Raw genomic sequence first — 20011 nt, forward strand, 5'->3', positions numbered from 1 at the left:
TGGTCTACCAGTCCCTTGATGGCAACAGCCATATTTCCAGCTGTTATGACTCGTGATCGGTATTTACTTTTGCTACGCATTTTGCATTTTGTGGATAATTCTTTGGCGTTGCCACATAGTCACCCTGACTGTGACCATCTTTCTAAGATTTGGCCTGTTCTTGATCACTTTGTTGATTGATTTTCAGAGATTTACATTCCTGGGAAAGAAATATCTATTGATGAGTCTTTGGTTTTGTTCAAGGGTCGTTTGGTTTTTAGGCAGTACATCCCTAGCAAGAGGGCACGCTATGGAATTAAACTATATATGTTGTCTGAGAGTAAGACAGGGTAAGTTTTTAATTTTCGTGCGTACACTAGTAGAGATTCCACTATTGACCCCGCTGGTTGTCTGTCCACTTTTGGAGTGTCAGAGAAAATTGTGTGGGATCTTGCTAGAAGACTGTTCAACAGAGGCCACCATTTGTACCTTGGTAACTTCTACACTGCTGTGCAATTGTTTAAGGAATTGTTTAAAGTGGACACTTTTGCATGTGGCACAATCCGCTCTAATCGCAAATGTTTTCCAAAGGAGCTTGTTTGCAAGAAACTTCAGGCGGGTCAGTGCAGTTCCTTACGTTGTGGCGAACTACTAGCTATGAAATTTGTGGACAGGAGGGATGTGTACATGCTGACTACCATCCATGATGAGAGTACTTCACCTCTGCCAGTTTGGGGTCAGGTTGCTGAAGTGCACAAACCTGTGTGCATTCTGGACTACAATAAGCACATGGGTGGTGTTGACAGAGTAGATCAAAGGTTGGAACCTTACACTGCTATTCGGAAGGCTTATGTTTGGTATGAGAATTTGGCCATCCATGTTTTCAACTTAGCATCTTTCAATGCTTTTATTGTGTTCAAGGAGTGTTCTCCTGGGTCAACGTTGACATTTCTTCAGTTTCAGCACTATGTGATATCTAGCCTTGTTGTTGTGCAGCAAGTAAGATTTGGAGTGGTGGAGGATGTGGCTCGATTGAAAGATCGCCACTTTCCTGATTACATTCCTCCTACATCTACAAAAGACTTTCCCACTAGGAGATGTAGAGTCTGTTGGCGAAGAGGTTTGCGGAAGGAGACTCGTCTTTACTGCCCTGGGTGTCTTTCTAACCCTGGGCTGTGTGTGCCTGCTAGTTATAGAGCTTACCACACACAAAATAATTTTTGGGAGTATCCATGAGTGGTAAAATGTACTGCCTGGTCTGTGTTTTTTAAATAATTTGTATTCTTTTTTAAGGTTGGCATTTGTGCAATGTATTTAGTTACAGATTTTGTGTTACTAGATTTTTATCTATTTGCAATTATTTTGTTTGTTTTGTTTAAAAAAATTCAAAATGTGATGGCGGTGTGCGTAGGCTGGCGCTTGGCTGGCGGTGTGGGTGGAGTGGTGCTTGGCTGGTGATGTGCGTGGAGTGGCGCTACACTTGTGGTGTGCATGGAGTGGCGCTTGGCTGGTGGTGTGCTTGGAGTGGCGCTTGGCTTGCGGTGTGCGTGGAGTGGCGCTTGGCTGGTGGTGTGCGTGGAGTGGTGCTTGGCTGGCGGTGTGCGTGGAGTGGCGCTTGGCTGGAGGTGTGCGTGGAGTGGTGCTTGGCTTGCGGTGTGCGTGGAGTGGCGCTTGGCTGGTGCTGTGCGTGGAGTGGTGCTTGGCTGGCGGTGTGCTTGGAGTGGCGCTTGGCTGGAGGTGTGCGTGGAGTGGTGCTTGGCTGGCGGTGTGTGTGGAGTGGCACTTGGCTGGCAGTGTGCGTGGAGTGGCACTTGGCTGGCAGTGTGCGTGGAGTGGTGCTTGGCTGGCGGTGTGCGTGGAGTGTCGCTTGGCTGATGGAGTGCGTGGAGTGGCGCTTGGCTGGTGGTGTGCGTGGAGTGGCGCTTGGCTGGCGGTGTGCGTGGAGTGGCGCTTGGCTGGCGGTGTACGTGGAATGGTGCTTGGCTGGCGGTGTGCATGGCCTGGTGCTTGTATGGTGGTGTGGGTGGACTGGCGCTCGGCTGGCAGTGTGTGAGTAGTGCGTATAACAAGAGGGAGAGAGAGGACTAGATAGCTAGTCCGAGTCCCCGAGGGTTTATATGTGATTAATCAAAGAGGACGAGCTTAAGTTGACCAAAGTGTTGCAGTACTCTAATTAGTTCTGTCACGGGCACCTTGTTGGTGTATTCATGAAGCCCTCACCCACCAACCTAGTTGGTGGCATGCTTCATCATCGGGCCCACCCAGTGACACCTAGTATGTCCCGGGTGTGCTACGACGCCTGATTACAGCGGAGCTGGTATATTGCTGAGAGTGCAGTGAGTGAGGTTGAGTGAGTTGTGATTTAAAACGGCTTGGTGGTGGTCCCAGTACCCGAGGGTAAATTAAATTTTAATAACTGGGCCGTCATAAGTGGTTAAAAGTAAGGCTACAGGACGCGTAAGGGTGGCAAGTTACTGCCCCCTGCGTCCTTCAGATGGTCGACATATTTCTGCCAGTGCCTTAGAGTATTCTGGCTTTCCTCAGAACCGTTTTTTAAAAGGTGTGGTGAAATAAAACAGAATTAGTGTTGTGGTACAGACTATGTGATACACTCACTAAGGCGTTTTTCTATATGTGAGAGGGGGATTCCCTTCTCATGCATACCTGTACAAACAAACATTAAGGACAAGGACAAAACATGTATAGAGAGAGTCAGTAGTCAATTTAGACATATGGTCAACAATGCTTTGGTGGCCGGATCTATAGTGCAAGGTGAGAGGACTATAGTCGGCTAGGTGTGATGGTACTGGTGGTGCTATCAGAGTGAAAATACGCGACTAATTAGGAGCGTGGTGTGGCTAAAACACGAAAATCACACTGTAAGGAGTTGACTTAGTGTGGCAGGGCGCAAGAAAATTGTTCTTACGCTTTGGGTTATTAGCCAAGGCTTCCTGGAGGGAAGCGGTAAGGGGATGACCCTATGGGAGAAATAGAGATAGGCTGCAGGGGTTAGGGACCTGTAAGGAAAGAAGCGCTTACCCAGTGTGTTGTTTGGAGGCTTGTCAGGTTTGTCATACTCACAGTCTTTATGGTCAGTGCCTGCCTTGTACCTGTTGTCCCGCCGTTGTTCTCCGGTAGAATGAGCCTGTCGACATGTGGGCTTTTTATACTATGGTTAACAAGGTAATGATGAGCACCTGTGGGAATAGTCAGGGTGGAAAGACTACCCCTTTGTGTTGTTGCTGCTCATGCTCATGATTTGCACACTAGTCTCTCGCACATGCTCAGTATGATAGCGTGATTATCATGTTACTGCTCATGCTCATGATTTGCACACTAGTCTTTTGCGCATGCTCAGTATGATAGCGCGATAAAGTAATAAAGGTACATGTAGCAACTATTTAGCAGGTAATATATGCCGCCGTTGGTACGCGGAAAGTGGCAACACCCGTGTTAGGTGTGGCGTGGTCTATCTGCGCAGGCGCGAAGGGATCAGCGTTGGCCACGTATGCGCTAATGTTGGGGAAACATGCCTGTGAGACGCGCCGCGTCCCAGAGTGGTTCGGCCAGTTAATCACTGCGTAATGCACATGCGCTGCTGGGCGCTGCGCGCTAAAGTTGACATGGCAATATTAAGGGGGTTTAAGCATGTGCCCATGATTATGGCAGCCTAGTGGTGCACATAAAGGGAGAGCATGATCTATGTCTATGTACAGAGGGACTATGGCACGGGGGACTCACCACTGTACAAAGGCGAGGTAACTGTGACTAGTGTAGGTCTAGGGTGTGACTGAGTTCCACGGTATGGCGTCATTGAGGCCATTGGTTTGGGTGGATAGGCGATATATCCAGCGTTGTTCCTTACTGAGTAATTTCTTCTCATTATCCACTGCCAGTTCCGGTAGTTGTTCGATGATGGTCCAGGTCAGGTCATTGGGGGTGTGTCCCTGGGTGATGAAATGACTGGTCAATTTGCTAATGTTCTTCTTGCACCTGATTGTGCTCCTGTGTTCTGTGACTCTAGTCCCTATTTTGCGGGCGGTCATACCAATGTATCGGAGGCCGCATCTGCAGGTAAGTGGGTAGATCACATTACGTGAATTACAGTTTGTGTGGCTGCGTTGAGTCCACACTTTGTCTGGTTCTAGTATCAATGTTTTCGTATGGCTGGTAAGGTGGCACACGCTACGGTCATTGCATGGATAATGTCCAGAAATTTTAGGTAGGCCCCACGCATTCAGGATAGTGTTGGGTTCTCTATTGGTCAGGGGTCTGGGGCGGGTGCTCACGAGCTGGTCTTTCAGGTTGTTGCACCTTTTGTAGGCAAACCTAGGGGTTTCCCATTGTCGTTGTCCAGAGTTTAGGATCTTCCAGTTTCTGCGTATGAGCTTCGCCACCTCATTGGAGGCTGTGTTGAATGTGGTGACACACGTGATGGGTTGGTCACTCTTGTCCTTGGGTACAGTTTCCAGAAGGGCCTCCCTATTTTGGTTCCTGGCTCTTTTCTTGGTTTTGTTAATGATGGCCCGGGGGTAGCCTCGTTCCTCCAGTTTCTTAGACAGGTCTGCCGATTGATTTTTGTAGTCGGTTGCTTGAGTGCAGTTTCTGCGTATACGCAGAAACTGCCCAAATGGTAAGTTTTCCCTTAAAGGGCGGGGATGGAAACTTGTGTAGTGGAGGAGTGAGTTCCTTGAGGTAGGCTTATAATAGGTGGTAGTGATCAATTGGCCATCTTTGGCCCATATGTTCAGATCAAGGAACGCCAAATGGCTTGCACTTGAGGTGCTTGTGAATTTCAGGTATGGGTCTCTTCCATTGAGCCAAGTGAGGAAGAGTTGTAGTGTTATTTCTGATCCCTGCCAGATCATAAGGATGTCATCAATATATCGACGCCATGTGAGGATATTCCCGGTATAGGGATTGGTGTTGTGGGTGATGTGGGTCTGCTCAAAGAGGTGGACATAGAGTCCTGCCACGCTGGGGGAAAAGACGCTGTCCATTGAAGTTCCGTTGGTTTGGAGGTACAGGCTTCCCTCATACTCGAAATAGTTTTCCTTTAGTGCTATTGTGGCACATTGGAGGATGAAGTCTCTGGGTGTGCGGTGTGGCCATGAGTACCTGTCTCAGGACTTGGATGGTGGTGTCCTGGGGGATACTGGTATAAAGGCTTTCAATATCCAGGCCCACCAGGAGTTGGGTTTCTGGGTTGAATTCAGTGTTGTTGATGACTTGTAGTAAGTGTTTGGTGTCCTTGATGTAACTGGGTGTTTGCTGGACCAGTGGATTAAGAAATAAATCGCAATAGCGAGAGAGGGGTTCCAGAAGGGAGTTGATGCCAGACACTATAGGTCTGCCCGGGGGGTGGGGAGAATACCTTTATGTATTTTTGGTACTGTGTAAAAGTATGGTACTTTTATCTTTTGGGGGCAGAGGTACTCTGCTTCTTGTTTGGAGATGTGTTCCGCCTGGTGGGCGGTCTTCATTAGTTCCTGGATAGTGCTTTGTAGTGAGTTGGTTGGGTCATGTTCCAGTTTTTTATAGTTTCTTTGGTCGCTTAGTAGTCGGCGACATTCGGTGTCATAGTCCTGTTTATCTAGGAGCACAATGCCTCCTCCCTTGTCGGCAGGTTTTATTATGATAGAGGGATTGTTTTTGGGTTCCTGGATGATTTCTCTGTCTTCCTTCGACAGGTTGTTGAAGTGGTTGGTTGGTTCAAGGTTCTCGACATCATTGTAAACAGCCAATTCTAAAGTGGTGATCTCTGGGGGCACTGTGGAGGGTGGCTGGGTGAAGGTGGATTTGGTCCTCAGGCCTGTGATATTAGGGTTTCAGTGGGAGTTGAGTCGTCCCTCGAGGGTTTCTCGAAGAAGGCCTTGAGTTTTAGTTTCCTCATGAACTCCGCCAGTTCCACGTGCAGTTTAAATTTGTCCAATCTAGTCATTGGCACGAAGGATAGTCCCTTTTCTAGTACTGAGACCTGTTTGGGTGTCAGTGAAATGTTAGAAAGGTTAAACACCATGGACTCATGGGTTGCTTGGTTTATGGTTTGCTGGTTCCCGGTTGGCTGGATGCCTTCTGGCGAGTGTTCGCGCTCACTGGGTTCCCGTCTTCGGCCCAAGTGTACTTGTGGTTGGGGGTTGTGTCTTCTCCTTCCGCGTGTTCTTCTGCCCTGTCCTAAAAAAGGAGGCATGTGGGGTCCGTGGTTTCCTGGGAATAAGGACATGGGGCCAGGTGTATACATTGGCTGGTATCCGAAGTAGGGGTTTTGCATTGGGCCAAAGTTCGTTGGGGGCCCGAAGTAATGTCCAGGTTGTCCTCCCTGCCAGGTGTTTGGCCAGCGTTGTCCGCGGCGGCCTCTGCCACCCCGTTTGTGTGAGCTGTTGCTAGAGTCACTGGATTCGGAACTGTCATCTGCTGAGGAGTCTGAGGCATTTGAGTTATTGGCTGGTGGGGTAAAGTCTTCTTCAGAGTATGGAAAGACTTTGGCATAGCTACATTTTTTGAGCTCTTTCTCAAATTTCTTAATTTTAGCTTGGGTCAGGTACTCCTTGTACTCGTTAATTTCTTTATTTTGGTTGTCTAATTTCTTTTTTTAGGCTGTCAGGGTTGTTTTGAAGTGGCTTTCTGTTAATTGGATTTCAATTACGATGGCTTCTGAAAGGCGTTTGGCAGTTTTTATAATTAGTATCATCCAGTCCCTGGTGCAGTGCCATGCGATCTGGGCCCAGTCCTTCCTGAAGGTGGGGTCATCTAGGAAGATCCTGGGTGCGTTGGTGACAATCAGTCCTCTTGGGGCCGTGTTGGTTTTGACATATTGGGCTAGGATCACTCCATGGAGGATGGTGCGGATCCTGTTTCTCTTTTTCTCAGTGAGGGTCTCCCAGTCAGTGGTTTGGGCTATGGAATTAGCGATGTTGAAATCAACTTGAAAAGAGGGGTCTGCGAGAATATCGTTGACCTCCTCCTCCGTAAAGGTAAGGCCATGGTTCTAGGCCATGGTGATGTTGTCAGACTCTCGCAGCTGTGCGCTGCCTATATATGCGTATAACAAGAGGGAGAGAGAGGACTAGATAGCTAGTCCGAGTCCCCGAGGGTTTATATGTGATTAATCAAAGAGGACTAGCTTAAGTTGACCAAAGTGTTGCAGTACTCTAATTAGTTCTGTCACGGGCACCTTGTTGGTGTATTCATGAAGCCCTCACCCACCAACCTAGTTGGTGGCATGCTTCATCATCGGGCCCACCCAGTGACACCTAGTATGTCCCGGGTGTGCTACGATGCCTCATTACAGCGGAGCTGGTATATTGCTGAGAGTGCAGTGAGTGAGGTTGAGTGAGTTGTGATTTAAAACGGCTTGGTGGTGGTCCCAGTACCCGAGGGTAAATTAAATTTTAATAACTGGGCCGTCACCAGCGGTTAAAAGTAAGGCTACAGGACGCGTAAGGGTGGCGAGTTACTGCCCCCTGCGTCCTTCAGATGGTCGACATGTTTCAGCCAGTGCCTTAGAGTATTCTGGCTTTCCTCAGGACCATTTTTTAAAATGTGTGGTGAAATAAAACAGACTTAGTGTTGTGGTACAGACTATGTGATACACTCACTAAGGCGTTTTTCTATATGTGAGAGGGGGATTCCCTTCTCATGCATACCTGTACAAACAAACATTAAGGACAAGGACAAAACATGTATAGAGAGAGTCAGTAGTCAATTTAGACATATGGTCAACAATGCTTTGGTGGCCGGATCTATAGTGCAAGGTGAGAGGACTATAGTCGGCTAGGTGTGATGGTACTGGTGGTGCCATCAGAGTGAAAATACGCGACTAATTAGGAGCTGACCCTATGGGAGAAAAAGAGATAGGCTGCAGGGGTTAGGGACCTGTAAGGAAAGAAGCGCTTACCCAGTTTGTTGTTTGGAGGCTTGTCAGGTTTGTCATAATCAGTCTTTATGGTCAGTGCCTGCCTTGTACCTGTTGTCCCGCCGTCGTTCTCCGGTCGAATGAGCCTGTCGACGTGTGGGCTTTTTATACTATGGTTAACAAGGTAATGATGAGCACCTTTGGGAATAGTCATGGTGGAAAGACTACCCCTTTGTGTGGTTGCTGCTCATGTTCGTGGTTTGCACACTAGTCTCTCGTGCATGCTCAGTATGATAGCGCGATTGTTATGTTACTGCTCATGCTCATGATTTGCACACTAGTCTCTCGCACATGCTCAGTATGATAGCGTGATTATTATGTTACTGCTCATGCTCATGATTTGCACACTAGTCTTTTGCGCATGCTCAGTATGATAGCGCGATAAAGTAATTAAGGTACATGTAGCAACTATTTAGCAGGTAATATATGCCGCCGTTGGTACGGGGAAAGTGGCAACACCCGTGTTAGGTGTGGCGTGGTCTATCTGCGCAGGCGCGAAGGGATCAGCGTTGGCCACGTATGCGCTAATGTTGGGGAAACATGCCTGTGAGACGAGCCGCGTCCCAGAGTGGTTCGGCCAGTTAATCACTGCGTAATGCACATGCGCTGCTGGGCGCTGCGCGCTAAAGTTGACATGGCAATATTAAGGGGGTTTAAGCATGTGCCCATGATTATGGAAGCCTAGTGGTGCACATAAAGGGGGAGCATGATCTATGTCTATGTACAGAGGGATTATGGCACTGGGGACTCACCACTGTACAAAGGCGAGGTAACTGTGACTAGTGTGTGAGTAGTTACTTTCTGTTGGTCACTACACATACTGCTAGTTGAGTGACAATCCACGCAGTCCATCATTTTGTGTAGTTGCTGTGTCAGGAATGTGGGCGTGTGAAAGTGATGGGCCCTTGAATGGCGCTGTCTGCTGGTGTGAATGTTGTAATGTGATGGGCCCGCGGCTGGCGGTGTGAATGTTTTGTATGTGTCACACGTATGAAAGGTTTATGAATGGCCTGGAAAGAGGTTAGTGCCTTGACGTGGCTTTACAGCTCATGAGCTGTGAGTCAGTGGTTCAGTTTCTCATTCTTTCAATTATTCGCAGTGCATTTAATTTTTGTGAAATAACTTACGAATACAATTGTATGTACTGAATCATCACTCACCCTCGTGCCAAATCCAACCAGTATTTGCGTGTGCTTGTGGATAAGATGGCTGTGCAGTAATATTTGTCTTTTTTTCTCTTTCTGAAGTAGGGTGTACCTTGTCCCTTTTTGTGAATGTTGTAATGTGTTGCTTTTCCTTCCGGATGGTGTCAATGGTCTGGTGTGTATCAGGTATGAAAGGTGCGTGAATGGCCTGTAAAACGGTTGGTGCCTTGTCGTGGCTTTACAGCTCACGAGTTGCGAGTCACTGGTTCGGTTTTTATGCATTTATTTATTGACAGAGCATTTCATTTCTGTGAAAAATCTTGTTATTAAAATTTGATGTACTGAACCATCACTCGCCCTCGTGCCAAATCCAACCTGTATGTGTGTGTGTTTGAGGAATAGATAGCCGTGCTAGAATGTTTGACTTTTGAGTAACTCTGTTAAGGTGTACATTACAGCTATAAATAACTTACTAAATGTAGATATTATTGTTAAACCATGGGAGTATATGGTCATGTCTCTCTTGTGAATTCTAAGTTATTTTTTATCCACAATGCACTGCAAACTTGAAAATGTCTGTCACAATTTCCATGCAATATTGTCCCAAGAATCTCACGCTGTCGAACTGAAAACTTAATTCAGTCAAAACAATTTGGTTTTGCAAGGAAGGTTACCTGGGTTTTTGGTCCTGTGCTCGGCAGCCATCTAGGGAAACCTATAAAACCCACACATTTCTGAAAACTAGACATCTAGGGGCTTCCAAGGAGGTATGGCTTGCGTTGATCCCCCGAACGTTCCCTTACCTAGAATTCCCTGCAAACCTCAATTTTTGCTTAAAAAACCTGTGTTTTCACACATTTATGTGTTAGAAAGCATGGCATCATTGGACTCACACAAATTTCCTCCCACCCAGCGTTCCCCCAGGTCTCCCGATAAAAATGGTGCCTCACTTGTGTGGGAGGCCCAAGTACCCGTGACAGGCAAGGGCCCAAAACATAGTGAGGCGACTTCAAAATTGCCTATGTTAAAACCATCTACTTTTGCATCGGGGGTCTCCTGGGTTTTGGGCCCCGTGCTCGACGGGCATCTAAGGAAACCAACCAAACCCACACATTTCTGAAAAGTAGACACCTGGGGGCCTCCAAGGAGGTATGGCTTGCACAGATCCTCCAACGTTCTCTTACCCTGAATCCCTTCCAAACCTCAATTTTAGCTGAAAAATTACTTTTTTTCACACATTTATATGTGGGTGTGGTATCACTGGGCCTACCACCCAGCGTTCCCCTTGTTCTCCCGAGTAAAATGATACCTCACTTGTGTGAGTGGGCCAAAAGCCTGTGACTAGGATGACCTCAAAACTGTAGAGTTCTCGTGCTGTCTTGTAAATACCGAACGCTACAATTTTTTTAAAATACATTTTGGCCCACCCACACAAGTGAGGTATCATTTTACTCGGGAGAACAAGGGGAATGCTGGGTGGTAGGAAATTTGTGCCGGCACGGAGATTCCACGCAAAAATGTATGGAAAAGTGTTTTTTTAACCTAATTTTAAGGTTTGCGGTGAATTCTGGGTAGGAAAACATTGGGGAACCCACGCATGCCATACCTCTCTGGACTCCCCCGGGTGCCTAGTTTTCACAACTGTTTGTGTTTAGTAGTTTCCAAAGATGGCCGCCGAGCACGGGGCAAAAAGCTCAGGTGCCCACCCCAAAAAAAAGGTAGTTTTGCTAAAGGTAATATTTAAGTCTCCACCGTACGATTTGGGCCTTTTCCAGTTGCAGCCACTATGCCTACCAACGCAAGTGAGGTACCATTTTTATCGGGAGACCTGGGGGAACGCTGGGTGGGAGGACATTTTTCGATCCACGCAGATTCCACAACTTTACCACACAAAAATGTGAGAAAGAAGCGATTTGTTTGCAAAATCTTAGCTTTGCAATGGATTCTGGGTAGGAGAATGATAAGGGACCCACGCAAGCCATACCTCACTGGAGTCCCCAGGGTGTCTAGTTTCCAGAAATGTGTGGGTTAGGTAGGTTTCCCTAGATGGCCGCCGAGCCCCGGGCAAAAAATTCATGGGAATGCCCTTGCAAAACCAGGTTGCTTTGTGATAGGTAATTTTGATGTCGTCTCATTAGGTTTTGGACCCTTGCCTGTTGCGGGTCCTTGAGCCACCCACGCAAGTGAGGTACCATTTTTATCAGGAAACCTGGGGGAACGATGGGTGGGTGGAAATTTGTTGATCCACGCAGATTCCAGAACTTTCCACCACAGAAATGTGAGGAAAATTTATTTTTTTTGTACATTTTTAGCTTTGCAAGGGATTATGGGTAACAGAACCTGGTGGGAGGCAGTCGACTCACCCCATATGAATTCCCCGGGGTGTCTAGTTTTCAAAAATGTATAGGTTTGCTAGGTTTCCCTAGGTGCCGGCAGAGCTAGGGTTAAAAAACGACAGGTAGGCACAAAAAAGGCCCATTTTTCACTGCAAAATTGAGGTGCGACCACGTTGTGTTTTGGGCCGTTTCCTGATGCAGGCACTAGGCAGACCCACGCAAGTGAGGTACCATTTTTCTCAGAAGACTTCGGGAAAGGTGGGGTGGGTGGAAATTTGTTGATCCACGCAGATTCCAGAACTTTCCACCACAGAAATGTGAGGAAAATGCGTTTTTTTGCCAAGTTTTTAGATTTGCAAGGGATTCTGGGTAATAGAACCTGGTGGGAGGCAGTCAAGTCACCCCATCCTGAATTCCCCTGGGTGTCTAGTTTTTAAAAATGTATAGGTTTGCTAGGTTTCTCTAGGTACCGGCAGAGCTAGGGTTCAGAAACGACAGGTAGGCACAAAAAAGGCCCATTTTTCACTGCAAAATTGAGGTGCGACCATGATGCGTTTTGCACCATTTCCTGACGCAGGAACTAGGAAGACCCACGCAAGTGAGGTACCATTTTTCTCAGAAGACTTGGGGAACGCAGGGTGGGTGGAAATGTGTTGATCCACGCAGATTCCAGAACTTTCCACCACAGAAATGTGAGGAAAAAGTGTTATTTAGCAAATTGTTTAGCTTTGCAAGGGATTCTGGGTAACAGAACCTGGTGGGAGGCAGTCGAGTCACCCCATCCTGAATTTCCCTGGGTGTCTAGATTTCAAAAATGTATAGGTTTGCTAGGTTTCTCTAGGTACCGGCAGAGCTAGGGTTAAAATACTACAGGTAGGCACTTTGCCAAAAAAAGGCCCATTTTTCACTGCGAAATTGAGGTGCGACCACGTTGCGTTTTGCGCTGTTTCCTGACACAGGCACTAGGCAGACCCATGCAAGTGAGGTACCATTTTTCTCAGAAGACTTTGGGGAACGCGGAGTGGGTAGAAATTTGTTGATCCACGCATATTCCGGAACTTTCCACCATAGAAATGTGAGGAAAATGCGTTTTTTGGGCAATGTTTTAGCTTTGCAAGGGATTCTGGGTAACAGAACCCAGTGGCAGGCAGTCGCGCCACCCCATCCTGAATTCCCCTGGGTGTCTAATTTTCAAAAATGTATAGGTTTGCTAGGGTTCTCTAGGTGCCGGCAGAGCTAGGGTTAAAAAATGACAGGTAGGCACTTTGCCAAAAAAGGCCCATTTTTCACTGCGAAATTGGAGGTGCGACCACGTTGCGTTTTGCGCCGTTTCCTGAGGCAGGCACTAGGCAGACCCACGCAAGTGAGGTACCATTTCTCTCAGAAGACTTTGGGGAACGCGGGGTTGGTGGAAATGTGTTGATCCACGCAGATTCCAGTACTTTCCACCACAGAAATATGAGGAAAATACGTTTGTGAGAGAAATGTGGAGAAGCGTGGCTCAGTGGTTAGAGGCGGCAGACCCGGATGCTGAGATCGGCCGTGGACCAGGGTTCGATTCCCCGCCTCGGCGGGTCTCGGGCTCAAAAATTCCACGGACTCGACAATTCGCGCTCTGGTGCCTACTCGACTCACGGGGTCACACTCTGCGACTCTGGGCAATAGCTTGCTTAATCTCCACTACGGCCCCTCGCGGCGGGATGCCTGGCTTTCACCTTGTGGATACCCTGCCGGGGCATCTCACAGGGGAATACCAGGACGGGTTCCCTAAGCAAGCGCCTTGATACCTTCGGGTGATACGTGCGCTATATAAGTCGCAATACATTTGTATGTCAATTTTTTAGCTTTCCAAAGGATTTTGGGTAACAGAAGCTGGTGGGAGGCAGTCGAGTCACCCTATCCTTAATTTCCCTGGGTGTCTAGTTTTCAAAAATGTATAGGTTTGCTAGGTTTCCCTAGGTGCCGGCAGAGTTAGGGTTAAAAAACGATAGGTAGGCACATTGCCAAAAAAGGTCCACTTTTCAATGCGAAATTGATGTGCGACCACATGTTTTACGCCGTTTCCTGATGCAGGCACTAGGCAGACCCACGCACGTGAGGTACCATTTGTCTCAGAAGACTTTGGGGAACGCAGGGTGAGTGGAAATTTGTTGATCCAGGCAGATTCCAGAACTTTCCACCACAGAAATGTGAGGAAAATGCGTTTTTTTGGGTCAATTTTTTAGCTTTGCAAGGGATTCTGGGTAACAGAACCTGGTGGGAGGCAGTCGAGTCACCCCATCCAGAATTTCCCTGGGTGTCTAGTTTTCAAAAATGTATAGGTTTGCTAGGTTTCCCTAGGTGCCGGCTGTAGGAGAGTAGGGTCTGCTATCCTATGGTCACCCCAAATTTTTGCTTTTTGCTTCACTGGTTTATGACTTAATGTGGCTGTGGGCCTGCTAATCAGACCCACAGCCTGCTGTTCTCTCTCTAAATTATTGCCAATGTACTTTAGGTGCGTTACGAAATTGGAACTGGTTCACCTTATTGGCCCCTGTAACAGTGTACCCAGGTACCCAGGGCATAGGTGCTTCCAAGGCCTACTAGGGGCTGCAGCACGTATTGTGCCACCCCTGGCCTGGCCTCCATATTTGACACAACTGGCTGATCACTCAGCTGGGGTAATTCGGTGTAACCACCCCTTACTTAGGTGTAGTATGCCTATGCCCAACCTAAAATGGACACATATGTTCCTATCAGCCACTCCTATGGAAGGCCTCATCAATCCTGGAGGCAGAGTGCTTGGAAATATGTGAGATGGTGCTCTGGCATGAGCTGAGCCTGTCTGAAGCTTTCGGAACAATGTCCTTTAGCTGTTCCATGATACTGCCATACCATATACTCTTAAGTGCATTATGAACCTCGCGGTTAAATGCTATCTTTGGTTTGGCTTTATCAAAACATGTCGAGTAAGGTGTCATACGAATTGGAATACTACCCCCTCGCCAGTTCTGGCGACGGGGGTAGAATTCCACCCTTCTAGAGGGACACGACATGTACCTAGCCTGAACCCCGGTTAAAGTTAAACAGAGCCTCAGCATCACAAAATGGATGCTGCCACCACAGACACAAGTCTGACCTCCTGCTGCTGGGAGTCCTTCCAGCGAGGGCAGCTTGGACAAAGGGTTTCCTGCCTTGGGAGGTGCTAGCACCACCCCAGACAGGATTTTGTGTATTGGGTAGGACAGGGCTGAATAGAATCAGACATGCCTGGGGCACACAAGGTGTCCCTGTGCATATGCCAGTTCAAACCGGTGCTGGGGCTTTCCAGCCCCAGTCTTGGCGCGAAGCTGGACAAAGGAAAGGGGGTGTAACCACCCCCCTTCCTGGTCCCACCCAGAGGAGGGACCTAGTAGGTGATCCGGCCCCCAGATTTGGAATAAGAGTAGGAGCTGTGTCCTTAGACTTCAGATCATCCTGAACTCGACTTGAAATACAGAAGAAACTTGGACTTCGACATTCTGCTGCACAGAAGACTGAAGAGAATCTCCCTTGTGGCCAAGGAGTGACCACCCTGTGAATACAGGCACCAACCGGCAACACGACGTCTGCTTTGCCGCCGCCTCCCGCCGGAGCCCGAGCCCAGAGCCTGACAAGACCCAGACTCCCAGACATCTCAGAGCCTGATCCACAGTCCCTGCAAAGAAGAGACCCGTGGAGGCATCGAGAGACGTGGGACCGGACATCTTGGAAGACCCCCGAGCAGCATTTGCACCGAAGATCAGCCCCCCAGCATCTCCACGATCTGCGTGGGGCCCTTTTGCACTTTGCCACTCGACGAGCCATCCTGGTCACTTGCCACGCGGCTAGTGGCCATCTTGGGGACGAAACTACGATTTGCACCGCTGGTCTGGTTGCTCCAGACTGGCCCTTGCTCCCCTGAAAAGGAGCACCCGCTCTGACCTTGCTGGTCCGAGTGAGAAGCTTGAATCGATTCCTGCGTGACTTGCTTTTGCCAAGGCCTGTTTGCTCCAATCAAGTTGCCGACACCACCATCAGGATCCACCGGAACTCTTCACGATGACCCGCCTGCAGCATCTTCAGCTCCAAGCACCATCGACCTGCGTGACGAAACCCGACACTACTTCGCACCTGTGCAGCCGCTTCCTGTGGGTGAGGTAACTCAGCAACGCCGGTGTTCCCACACTGGTGTACACCTCTAGTGCCTGTGTCTAAAGTTTTATCCTTGTAGGTCCATCGGAAGGTTCCTTAAACATTAACTTTGTAACTTTTACGCACCATTGACTTAACATTGCTGCATGCGTGCACTTTGAGCACTGCACCCGAGTCCCGCGGGCCTTTCCCGACTTCATCACTGCTAGTCTCGAACAGCTCCAGCGATTCCCCAGGCCCTAGGCCTCTTCACTCTCCCCATAGTGGTTCTTATACCACTATTTTAGTATATGGTTTAGGTGGCCCCTAGGGCTCACCCATATTTGTGCAACTTTTGTATATTTAAACTGTGTTTTGTTTTAACGCATTTGCTTCTGTGCTCATAAAGAGTATAGGGGATATTGGTAGAAATAAATCTATAAATATTTTCAATATATATCTGTGTGGTGTCCTTTAATTTGGTATTCAAGGGGATTGTGTATGGTAAAACAGCTCGCTTCACATGCCTTTACAGAGTTTAGCCTAAGACTGCTTAGTCCATGCTACCCCTAGGATAGCTTGTCTAAAGGGTTGACTTTACAACCTCCACCATAAGGGTTGCTTGGCATGATGCAAGGTGAACACTAGAACTAGTGAGCATCATATATCAGGCCAACTTCTCACACCGGCAGAGCTAGTGTTAAAAAAACTACAGCTAGTCACCTTGCCAACACATGCTCATTTGTCCCTGCAAAATTGAGGTGTGACCACGTTGCGTTTTGCGCCATTTCCTGTCGCAGGCACACAAGTGGGGTACCATTTTTCTCGGAAGACTTTGGGGAATGCAGGATGAGAGGAAATTTGTTGGATCCATGCAGATTCCAGAACTTTCCACCACAGAAATGTGGGGAAAATGCGTTTTTTTGGGTCAATTTTTTAGCTTTGCAAGGGATTCTGGGTAACAGAACCTGGTGGGAAGCAGTAAAGTCACCCCATCATGGATTCCCCAGTGTGTCTACTTTTCAAAAATGTATAGGTTTGCTAGGTTTCCCTAGGTGCCGGCAGAGCTAGGGTGCAAAACTACAGGTAGGCACTTTGCCAAAAAAGGGTCAATTTTTAACTGCGAAATTGAGGGATGATCATGTTGCATTTTGCCCCGTTTGCTGTCGCAGGCACAAGGCCGACCCACACAAGTGAGTTACCGTTTTTATCGGGAGACTTAGGGTAATTCAGATTTGTAAATCAACTGTTATTACCTATTGATCTTTCATGCATTTCTCCCTTCAAAATGAAAGACATTGTGTAAAAAAAAATCATTTTGAAAAATGGACAATAATTCTCATGCTAGTATGAGTATTCCCAATTTTGAAAATGTGAAAATATATACTGTTTCTAAACTCTATAATTTGTACCCAATTCAGAAATACATAGGTGTCTTTCATACCGATTTTTCCATGTATACATTTTCCCAGAATAATTGCTCTATACCCGGTACATAATAAAAAACCATTGCAAGTTGCTGCTACGTTTTTGGCTCTGGGTTCGTCGGGTTCCTGGCAAAACTACTAGTCCTGTATATCCCCACAACCAGGAAGGTCTAACAGATGTAAAGGTATATTGCTTTCAAAGAGCTGACAAAATTACAAGAAGTTACAGGTGAAAACGTTGAGACAAAAGGCTGTTTTTTTTAACTAATTTTCAATTTTTCCAATATTTAACTGTTAGTTTCTATAAAGAAACCTTCATGGATTTAGACAAATGACCCCTTTCGGAATTCAGAATTGTGTCTACTTTTCTAAAATGTATAGCTTTCCAGGATCCATTATTGCTTTTGAACTCATTTCTACCATTAACTGGAAGGAGGTTGAAAGCACTAAAAATAGCAAAAATAGGCTATGTCCCAGAAAAATGCCTAAACTGTGTGAAAAATGTTCGTTCTCTGACAAAAGATTGTGATTTCCTAAAAGCTGAGAAAGTGCTGATTTCAGCCCCAGAAACCCTCTCTTGATAACATTTGCAGAGAAAAACCCAGAGGATTTCATTTGCAACCCGTTTTCCCCATTTTTCTGAAAAAAACAAAAATGTTACAGTATTTTGCGTACTTTCTGGGACTCCTCCACAGGAATCCACAAACCCTGGGTATCTTTAGAATTCCCATGATATTGGAGGAAAAGGACGCAAATTTGGCGTGGATACCTTATGTGGTCAAAAAGTTACAGGGGCCTAAGCGCACACTGACCCAAATCGCCAAAAAATGGCTCAGCACAGGAGGCGAAGGGGTTAAATAAGCCCCTAAATGTGTTGCAGGGAGGAGGACACGGTAATCTATTAATTTTCAATGGGAGTTATTGTTTAACTTGATTTGATTTAGGAAAATGTATTATTTGCCTTGTTTGTTTTTAATATTACCCATAATGATGCTTTGGACGGGTAGGCAGAGAATTAGTCTTTCCCTTAAAGAAAAATCTCAAAGTGATATGACTTGTGAATCTTCAAAGACGTCAAAAAAGGAGGCTGAGTACGATGGAAAAATGCGAATGCTCTACCTCGATATATACTAAGGGGCATATTTACAAGCCCCTTGCATAATTTTTGCACAGCTGTTGCGTCACTTTTTATGATGCAGCGGTGGCGTAAAAATGTAGTCCATTTACAACGTGACACATCTAGAGAGATACGTCAGGTTGGAAAGCCCTGCGTCACATTATACCTGCATCAGGTATAATGTATGCAGGGTTGTCTTACCCACGCAAATAAAAAGCATCACTTCTAGGATGGCACTGCGTCAAAACCTTACGTCAGCTTGCAGCAGGCGTTAGGAGTGACGCAGCACATGAGGATAGGTCTCCCCATGCATTGCAGCAGTGCGTGACTTTTGCGCCAATAGATGCATCAGAATTTCTGACGCATCTGTCAATCCTTGCGCCAAGGTGTGCCGTATTGTCAATACTTCGCATCCATGGTGGTGCAAGGGTTTCTCTACAGACGCCTCACTTTCTTGTAAATCTGCTCCTAATGCTTCTAGAGATAAAAGCTACCACAGTCTGGTTTAATTGAGGTGGCATGGCAACAAGAAAAAATTAATAATTCATCTGTTGAAGAAAAGATAAAGCACTGGCCTCAGGGTACAGCAGAACCCCCGAAGAAGGTATTTTTTGGCGCCTTACTAAAGCTCTATAACACAGTTATTTTTTTATATTATATTGATAGAAGCTGCCATCTGTGGCTACACAAGCTCTCCCACAGGCACCCACACTAGAGGGGAGTAACGTGGAAAAAGAAAACACACTGATAATAAAAGAGCAATGGTTTTCTGTGTACATCGTAAACTCCAAACCTACTCTCCACATTTTCATTCATTAGAATTCTGTGTGTGTGGACATCATGGAGAGACGAACTGAGGACATGTGGGAGCAATCAAAGAGCAGAACTCACACCACCTGCTGCCCATCATGGGAGGCAAGTAGAGAACCTTAAGAGCAAGGAAGTGGTGGAGTGTGGGGCTGATTTGTTACAGTTGTGGTTAATTCCAATGGTTAAAGAAGTGCCGGCCTTTCAGTTCATACATCTTGAAGTAAAATACTGTGTGTCAAACTAAGTCTCGCTTGGCAGCAATCTGTTCTTGTGACATTGCCACTGTATACTTTAATTATGTGTTTGACTTATTCTGCAATGGAAAAACTAACTTGTTGTCTCTTGGTTTTTGACCTGGAAAAATAACTGACACCTCTAGTTCGGAAAGGCTCCATAATTAAGTGGAGCCTGAGTTTCGACAGATTTCAAGAAGGCCCAATTTGTTGACTGATATAAAATACAACATGGAAGGTCTTCTCCTAATTTGTCAAATCAATGCCTGTTACGACTTTAAGGCTACGACAATCGAAATGGCCTGGCTCTGGGATTGGGTCCTGTTCCTAAATCTGTGAAGGCAGTGCTATCCGATAACATAATCGCGCGGACCCACATGAATTTCCTTGCTGGAATTGCGGTGGGCCAAAACCCATTACTAAAGGCAGTGGCAAACTGTGCTTAGAAATCAACATGCAACTGCCTATTGGGTGAGTTACAATTTGTATTTACACTGTTGTCAAATGTTCATTTAAACCCTTAGTTATATTTCTTAATGAGAAGGCTGTGGGAGTGCACTTAATGCCAAGAAATCATGGTACTGAGGTAGATAGGTGTAGTCTTAATGAATATATATTTGACGCCTAATTGTCACTAGGTTACTTCTCAACAATTAACTGACCTCTTTGATAGAGACATTCCAGACATGTGAACCTCATTTATGAGAGTTATAATTGGGGTGAAAGAAGGGTGGAATGCCAAAGAATACTAAAAATAAATGTAGAAATTGTTGAAGATTTGATTGTAAATGGCATGCCATAGGTCACCACATCTTTGATATATAAGTATTTACGTCGCATTTCTTTAGCTCATTAAGAGAGATGTACTTTTGTATCCATAACAGTCAATTTTAAACTTTAATGAATATAGAACTTATA

Source organism: Lissotriton helveticus, chromosome 2_1 (genome assembly GCF_964261635.1).
Source record: "Lissotriton helveticus chromosome 2_1, aLisHel1.1, whole genome shotgun sequence".
Classification (NCBI taxonomy): domain Eukaryota; kingdom Metazoa; phylum Chordata; class Amphibia; order Caudata; family Salamandridae; genus Lissotriton; species Lissotriton helveticus.